Below are 17,791 nucleotides of genomic sequence, written 5' to 3'. Positions count from 1 at the left end.
ATAAAATTAGGAACATACTGTCACACACTAATTAGTATGTTAAACTCGAATATATTTATGTATTTTTTTTTTCCTAATTGATGTGGAACACTATATAATTCAATACCATCTAAAAACTATGATCCGATTTAGAGTTTGCGCATTGGCTTTATTATTAAAATCAATGACAATTTGACGAAAATGAAATCAGAATACCAAATGAGTGATGTGTAACGTTACATATTTAATCTTTTATAAGAATAAATTGAGAAATCAATATTTGATTTTTTCCTGAATTTAAATGGTTTCAGCTTCTTGTTTCAACACCATATTCTATTCAATCCCTTATATACTTGTGTCAATGTGTGTGAATATATGTGTGCTATAAATATACTATAATGAAGAAAATAGAGGAAGTCGAGCGATTTTATTTTGTGTCTCACACAACTTACACTAGTTGTGTGAGGCCTCTTTTTATCTCACATATTTGTGGACCCATCTCTTACACATCTGGGTTCACAAAATTCTGGGACCACACAGTTATGAGACAAAAAAAAGGTCTCACACAACTATTGTCAGTTGTGTGAGACACAAAATAAAAATTTTCGAGGAAGTCACACTGCATTGTTATTTGCTTTCTTTTTTTTGGGGGGAGGGGGAGGGGGGCTGTTCTATCGATGGACCCACGTGTAGGTAATTAGGACTTGAATGCATTATTAGGAGGAAACTGAGGTTTAAGTGTAGATAATTACTAAGTAGTATTTGGTTAGTTAAGTAGGTTATGTCAAAATAAGCAAATATAGCATGCTAATTGCTAAGGGCAAAATTGTCTAGAAAAAAACGTTATTACCTGAGTTACTAAAGCTTGTGCACGCTGCGGGTTTGCTAATTGGGTTTATTTGGTAGCGTAATTAGTAAATTTAGGGTTAGGGTTAAGACTTTTTGGATTACCTGATTGGGAAAACAGGAAAAGTGGATGGATTTCATTTTCAGCTCTTTTTATTTTTTCCTTTTTGTTTTCCGGTGACCTCTGAGTTGGAATCCCTTATATTTGGCTATTGCCTATTGGTAAAAGAGCTAACGAAATAATTTTATTTTGTGTCTCACACAACTTACACTAGTTGTGTAAGGCCTCTTTTTATTTTACATATGGGTCCACAAAATTCTGGGACCCATACAGTTGTGAGACAAAAAAAAGGCCTCACACAACTAGTGTCACTTGTGTGAGGCACAAAATAAAATTTTTCTTAAAAGGAGAAGAAACCTTGACTTGGGCTTTTTTCCATTTTTGTTATTTTGGGTTTTATGTTTTTTCAAGAAAAGAGGATATCAGAGTACAAAACTCGTCTTATAATTTGATTAATTGCTTAATAATTTTATGTATATATGCTATTTTTGTTTGCACCAGAGGCGTCCAAAGATAGAAGCAAAATTTTTAAGTAGAATATTCGATAAAGGTTCAGTCCCGAGTCATTATAACTAGGGGTGTTCATGGTTCGGTTTGGATCGGTTTTATCCTTAAAAGAAACCAAACCAAGTAAGTCAATTTTTTAAACATTAGAACCAAATCAAACCAATTAAATTGATTTTTTTCTTGATTCGGTTTATGTCGGGTTTTGTCGGTTTTTCGGTCTTTTCGGTTATTTGTCGGTTTTTTCTTAAATATAAGACATACACTACCAAACACATATTCCGGCTACCACATTTTCAACGTAACACTATCAAATCAATTGCCTTTTGAGAAATCTATTATTTACCAAAATATATTGATGATAATTGAATCAAATAGTGATGAATAATTTAAGGACTCAATTAAAAATATATTAATTTTAACACGAAATGGATTCTTACACTTAACAAAAGAAAACTACCAATCAAACTAGAATGTAAAGGTAAAGGACTGTACAAAAAAAGTGCAAACTATTAACATTTACCATTAAATTTTTGAAATTTTGTATAAAAATAACATATATATATATAGGTGTAATAATAAATTTGAAATAGCTACTCCTATAGTCGGTTTGGTTCGGGTTTTTTTTTCCGGTTTTTTCTGATTAAAACCAAAACCAAACCAAATTGATCGGTTTTTAAAATTCAAAACCAAAACCAAACCAAACAAAAAATCATCGGTTTTTTTGATCGGTTTGGTTCGATTTTTCGGATTTTTATGAACACCCCGAATTATAACAATCTCTTTTTCTTTTAATTTATTTTTAAAATTGTGGTAATGCAATAGAAGAGGACGAAAATCGTGTTATTTCTTACAATGAAAAGAAATTTAATTTTATATTATAATTTATGAAAACTAAAGTGTGGATCATTAATGTGAGAAGACAATAAATCAGACTCAAATGGTTATTTAAGCCACTATAGTACAAATAAGAAGAGTTGGCTATTTGGCCAAGCTTTTGAAAACTGCTTTTAAGTGTATTTTATCAAAAGTGCTTCTCAGAAAAGTGTTTTTGGAGAGAAGCTACTTTTTTCTGCCTCTCAAAAACTGCTTCTAATTCTCCTCACAAATACTTTTTTTCCTTCCAAAACCTTGGCCAAACACCTCAATTTTTGGCTAAAAGTGCTTTTGGCCAAAAAAAGCACTTTTGGTCCAAAAAAAAGCTTGGTCAAACAGACTATTAAAACTGTTGAATAGTATCAGTCGAATCCTGTTGTAACATAAAAAGGGCAGCCCGGTGCATTAAGCTTCCGATATGCGCGGGGTCCGGAGAAGGGCCGAACTATAACTATAAGGGTCTATCGTACACAATATTATTTCCTGGTGTAACATAGCAACCAAAAAACTCAACATCCAACTTCGGGTTGCCACGTGTTAAATCAAGCAATTATTTCGGATCCTTGTTTAAATGGTTGGGGAATGGGCTATTTAAAGTTGGATCGCAAAGGCCTGTCCACTGGATTTATCTCAAAGGCCTGTCCACTGGATTTCCAAAGCAATTGCTTGTGCGGAAAATATTCCAAATGAAGAAAATAGTGATCCTATGTGTCACGTATATTTTAGGAAGAAATTCAAAAATAGCCAAATTTACCATTGGTCGTTGAAAAATAGCCAAGTTTCAAAAGTTATCGAAATTTAGCCACTTTAAAGCTGAGCGAAAACACTGTTCAAAATCCGGAAAAATACGCCCGCAAATTTTACGGGAGTTCCAGCATAAGTATGCTTGAACTCCCGTAAATTTTACGGGAGTTCCAGGATAACTATGCTGGAACTCCCGCAAATTTTACGGGAGTTCAAGCATAATTTATGCTGGAACTCCGCAAATTTTACGGGAGTTTCCAGCAAGTATAATTGTCCAGTATAATATACTGGAGTTTGGAGCATGGTGCTCCCAGTCTCCCGCAAATTTTACAGGAGTTAGCAAAGATATACCGGTACAGCATAATATGCTGGAGTTCGTACACAAATGCACCAGAACTCCCGTATATTATACGGACCGCCTGTTTGTAGCAAAATAGTGGCTTTTTTCATTGACTTGGTAAACGCTGGCTATTTTTCATTGACCAGTGTGAAAACGGCTATATCATGATATTTTAACTATATTTTATGTAATTATTATTAATAAAATATTTTAAAAGTTTTAATAGTGATCCGCTTGAGAAATCAAAGCCAATTTTCGCGATCAACCCATAATGCTAGTCGGTGTTGCTTTGGGCTGCAAACTTCTTGACGTTAAAAGTAATTTTATTTAATTAAAAAAAAAAAGAAGAAAAAAAGAAAGAAAAGAATAAACTCTGACAACGGGAAGAATTTGAATCACTTGCAAGTTAACGATTACAGCTTTCGCAACTTGGACTTTCATAGTTTCTGTAACGAGAAAACTAATCCATTATAATTATTTTAAAAAAAACACTGCTAGTATTGGAAAAAGGGACTAAATTAGCAGAAAGCAAAGGGGGTGTGATTATGTGGAAGGAGCGATTTTTGACTTCTTTTTTTTTCGGAAATTGAGAGAGAGGAGGCTCAATTAGGGGTGGGCATATATCGCGTTAAAATCGAAGAAACCAACTGAACCGAAAAATATTTTATTTCGGTTCGGTTATCGGTTTTTTTCGGTCGGTTTCGGTTTAAATTTTAAATTTTTTTTTTCTGTTCGGTCGTCGGTTTTTGAATTTATTTGGTTCGGTTAACCGAAAAAACCGAATTTCTAGTAATGAATTCTTTAAACTATATATAAGCCCATACGTAATAAATTAATAATATTAGGCCCAATTTAAGTTCCATTCAAGAGCCAGCCCAAGTACGTAAGTCAATCAGCTTTTCCCAATCTTTAAGACTTTCACTCTAATCAAACTTCCATTTCACTCTAAGCCGCTAGGGTTCTTCAAACTTCTATGCGCCTCTCTTGTCTCTATCGCCATTGATACATTGTGCCGGTGATGCTCCAACCGTTTTCATTATCGTTCAAAATTTCTTGTTGTTGTCCAGGTAAGCTTTATTTTTTGTTATATATTTTCTCATTTCTTCTTTTGTTTCTCTGTCCTCGCCAATTTCTGTTGTTTCTCTCATTTTATTAAATTTTCTTTTTTTCTTGCTAAAATTTAGTACATAAGACTTAAAGAGTGCATTATATTGTTGAAAGAAGTCTTGACTCTTTATTTGATGTCCATTTTCTTCTCCTTGCTCGCTTATTGTTTCTGTTTCCTTATTTAATTTTGTGCTTGTTTCTGTCTCCTCCTCTAACTTTCTTTTTCGCATTATTAATTCTTAGTTTAAATATTCATGTCGGTATTTTAGTGTTCTGCTTGTTTTCGTTTTTCATAGATGGAAGAAAATGGAAGTAGGGTAAGCGAAGGTGGGGGTTCAAATAAGATACCTAACACTGAATGTCTCAGTCCCGATGAAGCTCCAACAAAAGGAAAGTCATGGAACCTAGATCTGATGCATGGAAACATTTTGAGAAGTATGTTGATCCTAGTGGAGCTAAAGCGCAAAATGTAAGTATTGTTGATAAAACTATTGCAGCTTCTACAAAGGTAAATGGTACTACATCAATGAACAATCATCTCACTAAGTGTCACCAAAATGCCCCCCTAGCATGCCAAATTAGTCAAACACAACTAAGCTTTCTACTAGCTTCAAATGGGGCAAATGAAGGGGTGCTTACCACTTTGAAAATTTGATCAAGCACTTAGTAGGAGAGCTTTAGCTCAAATGATAATATTTGGATGAACTGGCATTTAGTTTTGTTGGAAAGGAAGGATTTAAGAAGTTTATAGGAGTCACAATACCTCAATTTCAAATTCCTCTCGTGAACATTGACAAGAGATTGTTATGAACTTTTTTGTTGAACAAAGACAAGCGGTTGAAGAATGTCTTCAAAGAAGCACGTCCAAAAATCTGTCTTACAACAGATACTTGACTCTTATAAAGAGATAAACTATATGTGTCTTACTGCTCACTTTATTGATAACGATTGAAAAATTGCATAAAAGGATAATAAACTTTTGTCCTATCGCTAGTCATAAGGATGATGATATGGCAGCGGTTATTACTAATTGCTTGCTTGATTGGGTTTTAATATATTTACTATAACGGTAGATAATGCTAGTTCTAATGATGTCACGGTATAGAGAAGTGTCTTAAATAATTGACTACTTGGGGAATAATAATAATGAATGGCAAACACCTTCATGTGAGATGTATGGCTCACATACTTAATCTCGTTTGTACAAGATGGGTTGAAAGAAATTGGTTGTTCTATCAAGAGAGTTAACAAGCTGTTAGATACATTGACATCTTCCCTCTAGGATTAAAAGTTCAAAGAATGTTGTGAATCTCAAAAGTTAACTTCCTAAGAATCTTATGCTTAGATGTTTCTACTCGATGGGAACTCTACTACATGATGTTAGACACAGTCACAAACAATTTAGCTTGCCTTTGACAAATATAGTTTTTTGATACTGGATTATTTGCACTCATCTTTCGTACCTATGTATGTAAGATGGAAACTAGTTGGCAGGTGATCTCAAAAGTGCTGACTGGATAATGTTGAGAACAATGATAAAATTTTTGACGCTTTTATTTTGCTTAACTTGAGAGTCTCTGGTTCTATTTATGTCCTTTAAATGTGCATTTTATTGAATTGTGAGCTTGATCTTTTTTTGAAAAGAAGTGGATAGGAACAGAAGATGCTAGTTTGAAAGGAAATGGCAAAAGAAATGAAAAGAAATTATTGTCAAGTATTGGGTGAACCTTGAAACAATGAACAAAATGATCTTTATTGCATCAATGTTAGATCCCCGTAACAAGCTTGACTGATGTTCCTTTTGCAATTGAGAGATGTTTGGAGAAAAAGCAAGGGAAGAAATTGATACTAAAGTAAAAATTAATATGGACACTTGTTTGATTATTATGTAAAGAAAAGTTCAAAAGTATCTACACACTTCATCTGGAAACACAATAGATACTGTGAGTGGTTATGGTGGCTTTCTGAAAGAGGAACAATGAGAACGAAATTGGAATTTGAGAGACATAAGGAAGTGACAGGAGGTTTAGGTTCTAAATCACAGTTAGATAGATATCTTGCTGAAGATATTGAGCCTGAAACAGACGAGTTTAAAATCTTAAAGTGGTGGAAAATTAATGAGCCTAGATTTCCCATTCTTGCAGAGATGGCTCGTGATGTGTTAGCCATTCCTATTTCAAGTGTTGCATCAGAATGTGCATTCAGCATTGGAAGTCACATTCTTGACTCGTTTAGGAGTTCGTTGACGCCTAAACTAGTGCAATCTCTTATTTGTCTCCAAGATTGGCTTAGAAGTGAACCTATTCCTATTAAAGTTGAGGAAGACTTGGAGTATCTGGAGCTTGGTAATTATTTTGTGTTTTGCATTTATTATATTACTTCTCCTAGAGAAGTATTAGATTGAACGCTAGTCTATTATTCACGTAGTTTAAATCTGGAGAAGTGAAAAGTGACACATAATTTGGGACGAAGGCTGTTTTCTTGTTTTTCTAATTAATACATAATTTGGGACAGAGACTGGAGTATGACGTATTTTCTTGGTTTTCAATTACTTTATAGTAATCCATTTTCTATGTGATAATGTTGTTTCGTGAATATTAGTGATGTTTAATAATNATATAAGAAGCCTAGGTCGCCCAAAGAGAGGGTATCAAGGTTTTTGAAGGATTATTGAAGGCAAAGGGAGGCAAGAGGCAAGGCAGAAGATTCGGCATAGAGTTTTACCTTTCTTCCTCTTGTTTTGATCATTAATGATGAATTTTACTGTGGCGATTGTGAAAACGATTATGCGTAGCTAAACATTTAATCTAGTGTTTTGATGGAACCTCTTGGAGGATGAATTTCTGATATGTTAATATAGATTTGCCTTAATAATTTCTCTATTTTTCAACTATATTGTGATTGCTGTTGATTGAAGGGCCGGCTGTGCCTATTTAGTATGCATTACTCGGGAGAGAGTGTATATTTAGGTAGTTGTTGAACAACACCACTCCTAAAGTATATAAGGGATCAATACGAAGGGTTTAAAGGTGGGATTAGGGATAACGAAACCTTGGGTGCGATCTAAGTGAGCTGTAACTAAGGCCAGCTAGCGTAATTCGGGAGAATATGTCTAGTATATTGTTGTAATTACTCGGGAGAGAGTTACGACAGTCAGAGTGCTCATGATCGATAGAGAAGACTTAGGCAAATTTATAGCAAACATAGCGGAAAGGATTCCGACAAGAGGGGAAATAATAACTTTAGACCATTCTCATTCTTGCTTACAATCAGTCTATAGCTAGTCTTAAGTTACTGCATTTTTATTACATAATATCTAGCTAATAAACACCCAAATTGTTAATCAAATATCTCTGAAGATTGAATACATGAATTTCTATGAGTCCAATAGCTGTGATTGATAGGCTAATTCCCTGTGGGATTCGACTCCGGAGTTGGTAACCGGAATATATTTGCAGCGATCGCTTTGTCCTTTTTATAAGGCATAATTGGGCGTGATCAAATTTTGACGCCGTTGCCGGAGAGTTAACGGTGTTATTGATTGCAGTTAAAAAGAAGTGCAGAAATTTTTAGTGTAGTCAATTTTCTTCAATTAAACTAATCATTGAAATTCTAACGTTTGTAGTCGTGGTTGTCACAGGTGCATGCCTAGAAACTCCTCAAGAACTGGAGAATTGTTCGAAGCATTATCAGATCCTGAGAAGGAGTTCAAGGCATTGAACCGTGCAAACAGGAAAGGCAAACAACAACAAAACTCAACCGAAAGAATTGAACCAGACATGGAAGACGATAATCTAAACAACAGGGACAACGTGAATGACCCAAATGATCAGGGGGTGGCACCTCTTGTTCCAGAAGCAGCACTATATGACTAGGCACAACCTACAACTGACAACTTAGCAACTGCTATTGTAGTCCCCCAGATACAAACAGACTCATTCCAGATCACAAATAACATGCTACATCTGTTGCAGAACAAGGGACTATTCTCTGGGTCATACGTTGAAGATCCTCAGCAACATCTAAAGAACTTCCTCTCAATATGTGCCACGCAGAGACAACACAATGTCACACCAGAAGCAATACGTTTGTTGTTGTTTCCATTCTCAGTGACAGGAGCAGCCCAGACTTGGCTTATTCACTCCCCATCAACTCCATCACTACGTGGGAGGAATTAGTCAAGCAATATTTGAGAAAATTTCATCCGCCCAACAAGACTGCTCAACAAATTGATGAGATATTGAGCTTCAAACAGGGACCCACTGAGACGCTACATGAAACGTGGGAGAGATTCAAAGGTCTGCTGGTTGCATGTCCACATCATGGTATTCCGGAGCAGATGTTGGGGCAGAGATTTTACATGGGTCTAGCAGATACTTTGAAAGCTAATGTTGATGCTTCAGCAGGTGGAACATTTTTTAGTAAGACATGCAGAGAGAGCAAGATCCTGCTTGACAAGATGGCACAAAACTCAGGATGGACAACAAGGAACGCTCCAATCACTCCTGTGGTTCACTCAGTGGCTCTAGACCCAGCTAACTCCATAGCTGAAAATATGGCTACTTTGATGACACAAAGAGCATCCTAACCAAAAAGGTGGAAGAATCAGGCCAGAAGCAGCAGGTACACATAGTTGATGCAACTAATGGGGGTCTATGCACATCATATTAATCAGCCATATGTCTGCTCATGGAGTGCTGAAGGTGAGAATCAACAATATCAGGAGAACATGAATTATGTGGCCAACTACGGGGGATCAAGACCAGGTGGTCAGAATTGGGGTCAGCAAATCAACAATACAGGCCAGCTCAGTAGCAGTACAATAACAACAATAATCATGGGGCTACGCGACCACAAGGGCAAATGTTGCCTTACCAAAGGCAACAAGGGTACAACCAGCAAAATCAGCAGCAGGCTTATCAACAACCTCCACAACAGCAGATTGTGAGGCATGAAGATGGGTTTGCTAAACTCGAGGGTATGATGCAACAAATGATTGGGTCCACTGGAAAGCTAGCTGACAGAGTAGACTCATATGAGTCAGCGATTAAAAATATTGAGATCCAGCTAGGACAGATTTCCATGGCCCTAAATAATCGTCCTCATGGGACGTCACCTGCAGACACCCAAATCAATCCGAAAGAGCAGGGCTCGAAGCAGCTGATGGCAGTGAGTCTCCGAAATGGTAGGGACTTAGATATGGAGCAAGAAATGGCTCGCGAAAGCAGGCCTGCTGAGACACTGGTGCCAGTACCCATTGAAATAGATGGTTCAACAGGCTTAACTGAGGTGACGGTACAGAATGCGCAAAAGAACACCAACAAAGAAGAAGAGGTTGTAAAAGAGACTGAAGATGCACCGGAACCGACAGTAGAAGCAGTGCCTGAACAAAAGAAAAACCAAATTACAAGGAAGAAGCGACCTCCAGCACCATTCCCACAGAGGTTGGCTAAGTATCAAAAAGATGAGCAGTACAAGAAATTCTTGGAGATGTTGAAGCAAATTCAGGTAAACATTCCATTGATAGATGCTTTAAAGGAAATGCCTGGGTATGCAAAGATGATGAAGGACCTAATGTCTCGCAAGTTTGACTTCCAAGACTTGGCCATGGTTACAGTGACTCAGACCTGCAGTGCTGTTGTGACGAGACCCATAGCTGAGAAGCTGTCTGACCCAGGGAGTTTCACAATCCCTTGCACAATAGGCAACTTTGCATTTGCTAAGGCACCGGGTGATCTGGGAGCAAGCATAAACCTTATGCCCCTAGCTATCTACAAAAGGCTAGGCATTGGAAGAGCTAGACCCACTTCTATGCTACTACAGCTGGCTGACCGAACTGTGAAAAGGCCCTCCGGGATTCTAGATGATGTATTGGTGCAAGTTGGGAAGTTTGTGTTTCCAGCAGATTTTGTCATCCTTGACTGTCGGGTTGACGAGGAAATTCCCATAATTTTGGGAAGACCATTCTTGGCCACTGGGAGAGCTCTAATTGACTGTGAAACTGGAGAGCTCAAAATGAGATTAAACGATGAAGAGATAACATTCAACGTGCAGAAATCTATGCGCAGACCCAGTGAATTTGCCAATTGCTCTTTAATAGATGCAGTGGATGTAGTGTTGGAGGAGGACGATGCAGCATTTAACCTTAAAGACCCTCTAGCAGCTTGTCGCATGAACTTAGACGAAGCTAATGGTGAAGACTTGGCAGATTGGGTACTTGCTCTTGAAGGCCAAGGTTTTTGGAAAAGGGAGCTTGAATTTGAGCCTTTGCACTTGGAGGAAAGAAAAACTCCTCCAGCTAAGTCGTCAATATAAGAGCCACCAAAGCTGGAACTGAAGCCATTGCCATCTCATCTCAGGTATGCATTCTTAGGACCTGACTCAATTCTACCTGTTATTATCTCATCCAGTTTGTTAGATGTGCAGGCAGAACAACTTTTGCAGGTACTAACTGAGTGCAAGACTGCAATTGGGTGGACCATTGCAGACATTAAGGGGATCAGCCCGACCTTCTGTATGCATAAGATTCTACTGGAAGACGGGCACAAACCTTCCAGAGAACATCAAAGAAGGCTGAACCCCAACATGAAAGAAATGGTAAAAAAGGAAGTGATTAAATGGTTAGATGCAGGAATCATATTCCCCATCTCTGACAGCAAGTTGGTTAGCCCAGTGCAGTGTGTACCGAAAAAGGGAGGTATGACGGTAGTGAAAAATGAGAAGAATGAGTTGATCTCTACACGAACAGTCACAGGATGGCGAATCTATATGGACTACAGGAAGTTGAACTTGGCCACCAGGAAGGACCACTTCCCACTGCTATTCATTGATTAGATGCTAGATAGATTGGCAGGGAGGTCTCACTTTTGCTTCCTGGATGGGTACTCGGAGTATAATCAGATTTCCATTGCCCCGGAGGATAGAGAGAGAACGTCGTTCACCTGCCCTTATGGAACCTATGCTTTTCGGCGAATGCCGTTTGGCCTATGCAATGCACCCGCCACATTCCAAAGGTGCATGATGGCCATTTTCACAGATATGGTAGATAAGATAATGGAGGTTTTCATGGATGACTTCTCAGTGGTGGGGAATTTATTCGACGATTGCCTTGTGAACTTGAGGCGAGTTTTGAAAAGGTGTATTGAGACTAATCTGGTACTCAATTGGGAAAAGTGCCATTTCATGGTACAAGAAAGTATAGTCTTGGGGCACCTAGTATCAAGCAAAGGTATTGCGGTGGATCGTGCAAAAGTTGATGTGATAGAAAAGCTTCCACCATCCACCTCAGACAAAGCAATCAGAAGTTTTCTTGGGCACGCCGGTTTCTATAGGAGATTTATAAAAGATTTTTCCAAAATTGCTAACCCCTTATGTAAATTACTTGAAAAAGATCACTCTTTTGTGTTTTCTGATGACTGCAGGGTAGCTTTTGAGGAATTAAAGAAGAGACTGGTGACAACACCTATCATAGTTGCCCCCAACTGGGAGAAACCGTTTGAGCTGATGTGTGATGCTAGTGACTACGCTGTGGGAGCAGTGCTTGGGCAGCGAAAAGATAAAATCATGCATCCAATATACTACGTAAGTAGGACGTTGAGTGGAGCCCAGTTGAATTACACTGTGACGGAAAAGGAGATGCTGGCAGTAGTGTTCGCATTTGACAAGTTCAGGTCTTACCTGATAGGCTCAAAGGTAATTGTTTATACTGACCATGCTGCTCTCAGGTACTTAATTGAAAAGAAGGAGTCAAAACCGCGCCTGATCGATGGGTGCTACTGCTGCAAGAATTTGATTTAAAGATCCGTGACCGAAAGGGAACGGAGAACCAAGTAGCTGACCATTTATCCAGGCTGGATGGAGCTGAAAAGAAGGTTGAGATAGAAGAGATTCTGGAAACTTTTCCAGATGAACAACTACTAACAATGAGTCTCGAGGAAGCGCCATGGTATGTAGACATTGCAAACTACCTGGCGAGCGGTATATTTCCTTATGACCTTTCTTCTGTTGAAAAGAAAAAGTTCTTTCATGATTGTCGTATGTATTATTGGGATGAGCCTTATCTGTTCAGTATTTGTGTTGATAACATGATCCGGAGATGTATCCCCGAGATAGACCAGTCTTCTATTTTGCAGGCATGTCATGCGTCACCATATGGTGGGCACTTCGGGGGAGTGAGGACAGCTGCGAAAGTCTTGGAGTCAGGGTTCTAATGGCCAACACTGTTCAAAGATGCACATCTATGGATAAAGGGCTGTGATGGATGCCAACGAACTGGGAACATTTCCCGCCGACATGAGATGCCCATGAACCCAATTCAGGAAGTAGAAGTGTTTGACGTATGGGGGATCATCGACTTCATGGGTCCGTTCGTTAGCTCAGATGGCAACAAGTACATATTTGTCGCTGTAGACTACATGTCCAAATGGGTGGAAGCTGCAGCATTCCCTACAAATGATGCAAAGGGGGTAATTGGTTTTCTGAAAAAGAACATTTTCACCCGATTTGGTACACCAAGGGCAATAATCAGTGACAGAGGCACTCACTTTTGCAATCGAGCCTTTACAAAGTTGTTGGAGAAGTATGATGTACGCCACAATGTGGCCATCCCATATCATCCACAAACAAGAGGGCAAGTGAAAGTCTCGAATAGAGAAATAAAGAGTGTGCTGACTAAAACTGTGAATGCAACTAGAACAGATTGGGCAAGGAAGTTAGACGATGCACTGTGGGCATATCGAACCGCTTTTAAAACTCCAATTGGAATGTCGCCATACAAATTGGTGTTTGGGAAGGCGTGTCATTTACCCATAGAGTTGGAACATAGAGCTTGGTGGGCGTTAAGACAGTTGAATCTTGATAGTGAAGTAGTCGGAACAAGCAGAGTAACAGAATTGCATGAGCTGGATGAGTTCAGATATCACGCTTTTGAGAGCACAAGATTATATAAGGAGAGAATGAAGATGATACATGACAGGAATATTATTGAGCGGAATTTTAAACCTGGAGATACGGTATTGCTATACAACTCGCGTCTGAGGTTGTTTTCGGGCAAATTGAAATCACGATGGTTAGGCCCTTTTCATGTGGTTGAAGTTTACCCTACAGGAGCAGTAGAGATAGCTGCGAGTAATGACTCTCGCACATTTAGAGTCAATAGGCATAGATTGAAACATTATGTGGGCATGGAGGAAGAAAAGAAAGTGTTAGTGACCTATTTGATCGAGCCTCCACTACTGAAAAATTGGTCTACGGTAACGGTTAGAAAACCGTTCCAACAGACAGCAAAACCGTTGCCATAGGGATATTGGAACGGTTTACAGACCGTCACATCAGCCGGTGTACCCATAGGTCTACTGGAACGGTTCTTGCAACGGTTTGCATCGCCGTGACAATAGATAAGCCTATCGCAACGGTTATCCCTTTCTCTATTGGAACGGTTATTTTTTTCAATTGGAACGGTTCAAAACCATTACTGTATTGTTTATACAACGGTTTTTAACCGTTACCATATTATTTAAAGCAACACTTATGTAAGCTATTGCTACGGTTATGTTGGATATAGCCACGGTTTCTTTAGGCTATGGTAACGGTTATATTTATATTTGGAACAGTTTATGGGACCTATTGCAACGGTTTACATTGTCTACTGGAACGCCATTTATGTCCTATTGCAACGGTTTTGGTAGGCTATTGTATCAGTTCCGTTAAAACCAAAATATAGCACCTGTTATAAATAAATATTTATAAATATAATAAATTATAATAACACTAAAATTTAAATACATCATAAAATAAAACTATTAATAATATAAAATTATCCATAAAACAAATATTCTACCCCATGAGTGCATAAGTTTAGTACATTTCAAAAGAGTAAATAAGCTTCAAAAATGTTGGTAACAAAAGATTCCTAGAACATTCATCTATAACAATACAAAATTCATTTCAAGTAAGGTCTAGTTCTTCATCGTCTTCATCATCCATTTCTTGATCTACTCCACCTACAAAAGAGGATAAATAAAGTTATTACCCTTCAACAGAATCCGGTCTAAGAATACTCAAGCATTTAACTGTTTTCGTTCTTCTTTTATTAATCCAACTTATTCATCTCAACAAATTATACGCAACATTATAACAATCTGATATTATTACCAAAGACCAAGACTTTCAAACTATCAAGCTATGATGGCAAAGTAAAGAATAATTCATAAGAAGAATCACAAACATAATTACAAAACCAGCACGAAACATCAACTATTTAAACCGTTCTTTCAGCTGATCAATGACCATTGTTTGAGCGCACACTTATATAAAGCGAGAATATACAACTACACCATAATTCATCACGTCAAACTTGGTTTCATTTCTTCGAAAGTGACAGTATTCTCAAAATGGTATATGTCTACTAAGATTCCGAAAGTCTTATTCCCTAACGATGCAATATATTTGAATACCAAGTCACTTATAGAACCCACAGACATCTGGTCATTAAGGATCAACAGAGTACAGACTCAATGACACATCATAAGCTAGAAACCCTGATTATCCCTAGTACTGATAAGGATGACAAGCTAGCTCACACTTGACTAGAGCTACAAATTCAAGTAGCAATGTGAAATATGAAAAAAAATCGAAATCCACTATGAGAACAATCTGACACTCTAACCTAATACAAAATTCTAAATGTACCAATGTTCTACACAGATGTAGAGGTAATGGAGGCTCTAAAACATATAGGAAGAGAGTGAGAACCACACATCACAAAATTCAGTTGCGTATGCAGCGCGAAGCAGAATATAAATCAGCAATCAATCAGCTATATATGTTTTGATTCTGAATATAAATTCATATACTGAATTTATATACTGAAGAAATTCAGTATATGATACTCATAAAAAGAAGCTCATAAAAAGAATCCTAGAATAGAATAGGAGTAGAGAGAATGAAGTAAAAGACATGGAAGCAATTCCATAAGGCTAAGCTATGATCTCAATAAAAAGGGGAATGGTTAGCAAATATCAGAAAAGACGCACATATGGCAACTTTCTCGTAAAATAAGAAGCATCATTTATCGAGTTTCAAGGATGTTAAAAAGCATCATTTGAGATATGACAAACAACACCATGGAGGGATTAGTGCATGTTTTTATCTTAAATAAACATTTTTAGCAACTGAGATAGTGGTATTAAGACCACAACGGACAAGTTCATGAGATTACCTCTTATAATCTCAAATCAGTTTAAGTTCATGGGAGTTGGCAGCATTTGTTAGTATAAGGCTCTAATTTCACAACTTACAGAGGAAGATGTCCAGCAGCTCAAGGTCAAATCTAAAATACTTTAAAGATCGTCACAAGACAAGGCACAAACTTACCACAGGACAGAATAAGGAAAGAATTTCTCGATATAAGTTTTGAAGCACCAGAATCGAAGCAACTGAATTTATATACTGAATAAATCAGCAATCAATCAGTATATCAATCTGAAATTATTTAGAGTAGGCTATCATTCTCTGTATATGTTTTGCTATATTATAGTCCATCTCATGCCAAAGACAAATAATTTGCCTTTTAAGATAAATGAAGGATTCTCTACAACTAAAAATCTTTCAATCTCACACTTATCCTTATAGTGACATATAAGTCTCTAATCCACCAGACTAATCCAATCTCATTTCATTGGACAATCAAATGGTGTTTATAGCCCTTATCAAAATCTGAAGTACTAAAAAGTTCCAATACACAGACGTTGCATCTCTACCTTTTAAATTCAAGTGAAGTTGATTGTTATAATATTTGGTACGTACTGACCTTGATTGTTACTACCATCAGATGGTCGACTGTTTAGTTGAACAGCAGCTTGTTGTGCAGCGGAAACATCTACAAGTGAACGTGCACTGAACCTTAACATGTCAGGATCAAGTAGCAAATCTGGGTTCAGACGCTGAAGTCGTGCGATGACGTTCATTGTAATATTTTGTTCCATAGCATCCTTTTGTTCGTTCAACTTTTCATGCATTCTTTGTTGCATCCTCTCTTCCATTTCCTTCATTTTTTGCTGCATCCTCTCATCAGAAGATCCAAGATTCCCTTTTTGCCCTTTTAACACAGTCTTGGTAACCCCTCGTCCATACAATCTCACGCGACCTGGATGTTCAGGTCCCATGACTGATGCAAAAGCATCAATTGAATGACTGTCATCTTCACTTTCCTGAGTAGATCGCATTCTCTCCATTTCAGCCTACAAACCAAATGTGAGAAAAAAGAGTTTTAAGTAACTAAAGTTGAATCAATAATTAAGAATAAATAAATAAGCATGACAAACTTTAAATTAGAAATTTCGTACAATTTTACTAATCGTATTGTCATATGAGCTTTTGTATACGCGGCCAAGTTTTCTTTTTCTTGTTGCCACAAACATGTCCTTACTTGATACAGTATCTGCAGTATCAGAGATTTCCTTCTTTTTTTCCTAGTTACATGAAAACAAGTATAAGAATCTTTCCATATAAAGTCAGCAAGTTCATAATTTTAAAAAAATAAGAAAGATAAAACATCAAACCGCGCGAATTAGAGCAAAAGGTGTTCTACCAGCCGTGTGTGGACAGTTCAACTTATTTCGATTCACTATATTGGTTTCGGACATTTTCTGCAAATAAACGAATCAACCAAATAGCAACCAACAGTAATTAGTCTTGCGCATTAGATACGAAAACATATGAAAAGATATGACAACCGTGATGCTATATTACTATGTGACAAATACTAATATTTGCAGAATAACAGATACTAAAAGAGAATGCATACTGCAGCATCATCTTAAAAAGCAGCTAGCTTATACATTATATAGAATGACCTTCACTTTCTTTTCTTACATTTCGCCTTCTTAATTTGTTGTTATCTAAATGTCTGATATGATGATACAAACTATCCTACAGCTATCGCAATTCTAAACCACATTTTTGGAGAAACTTTTTGGAAGATCTAAGAGAAATTTCCCCTGCATGTCGATGTCAGCAGATTTTCTGTTGTTTCAGACCATTAGAAGTCCACTGAGCTGATGACTCCAAAAATATGAAAAGTTTCAGAAGTTTTTTATTTTTTTCAATTCCCCGTCCAAATTGTCTTTGCCATAGAATTTGGAGCTTCTAAAAGATTGAAAAGTTCAGATGGTGTTGGGACAATTTTGTGGAAATATTTGGTGGAAAATATTTTGAGAAATTTTCAAGAATTATTTTCAGATAGGTTAACTCTTTCATTGGGTTTTATTTCATATTATTAAACTTAGCTTCAATTCAAGTATGTAAATATTTCAAAGTGCCACTTTAGGCATGAT

This window comes from Nicotiana attenuata, unplaced genomic scaffold, assembly GCF_001879085.1.
Source record: "Nicotiana attenuata strain UT unplaced genomic scaffold, NIATTr2, whole genome shotgun sequence".
Classification (NCBI taxonomy): domain Eukaryota; kingdom Viridiplantae; phylum Streptophyta; class Magnoliopsida; order Solanales; family Solanaceae; genus Nicotiana; species Nicotiana attenuata.
Note: the sequence above shows the minus strand (reverse complement) of the source record.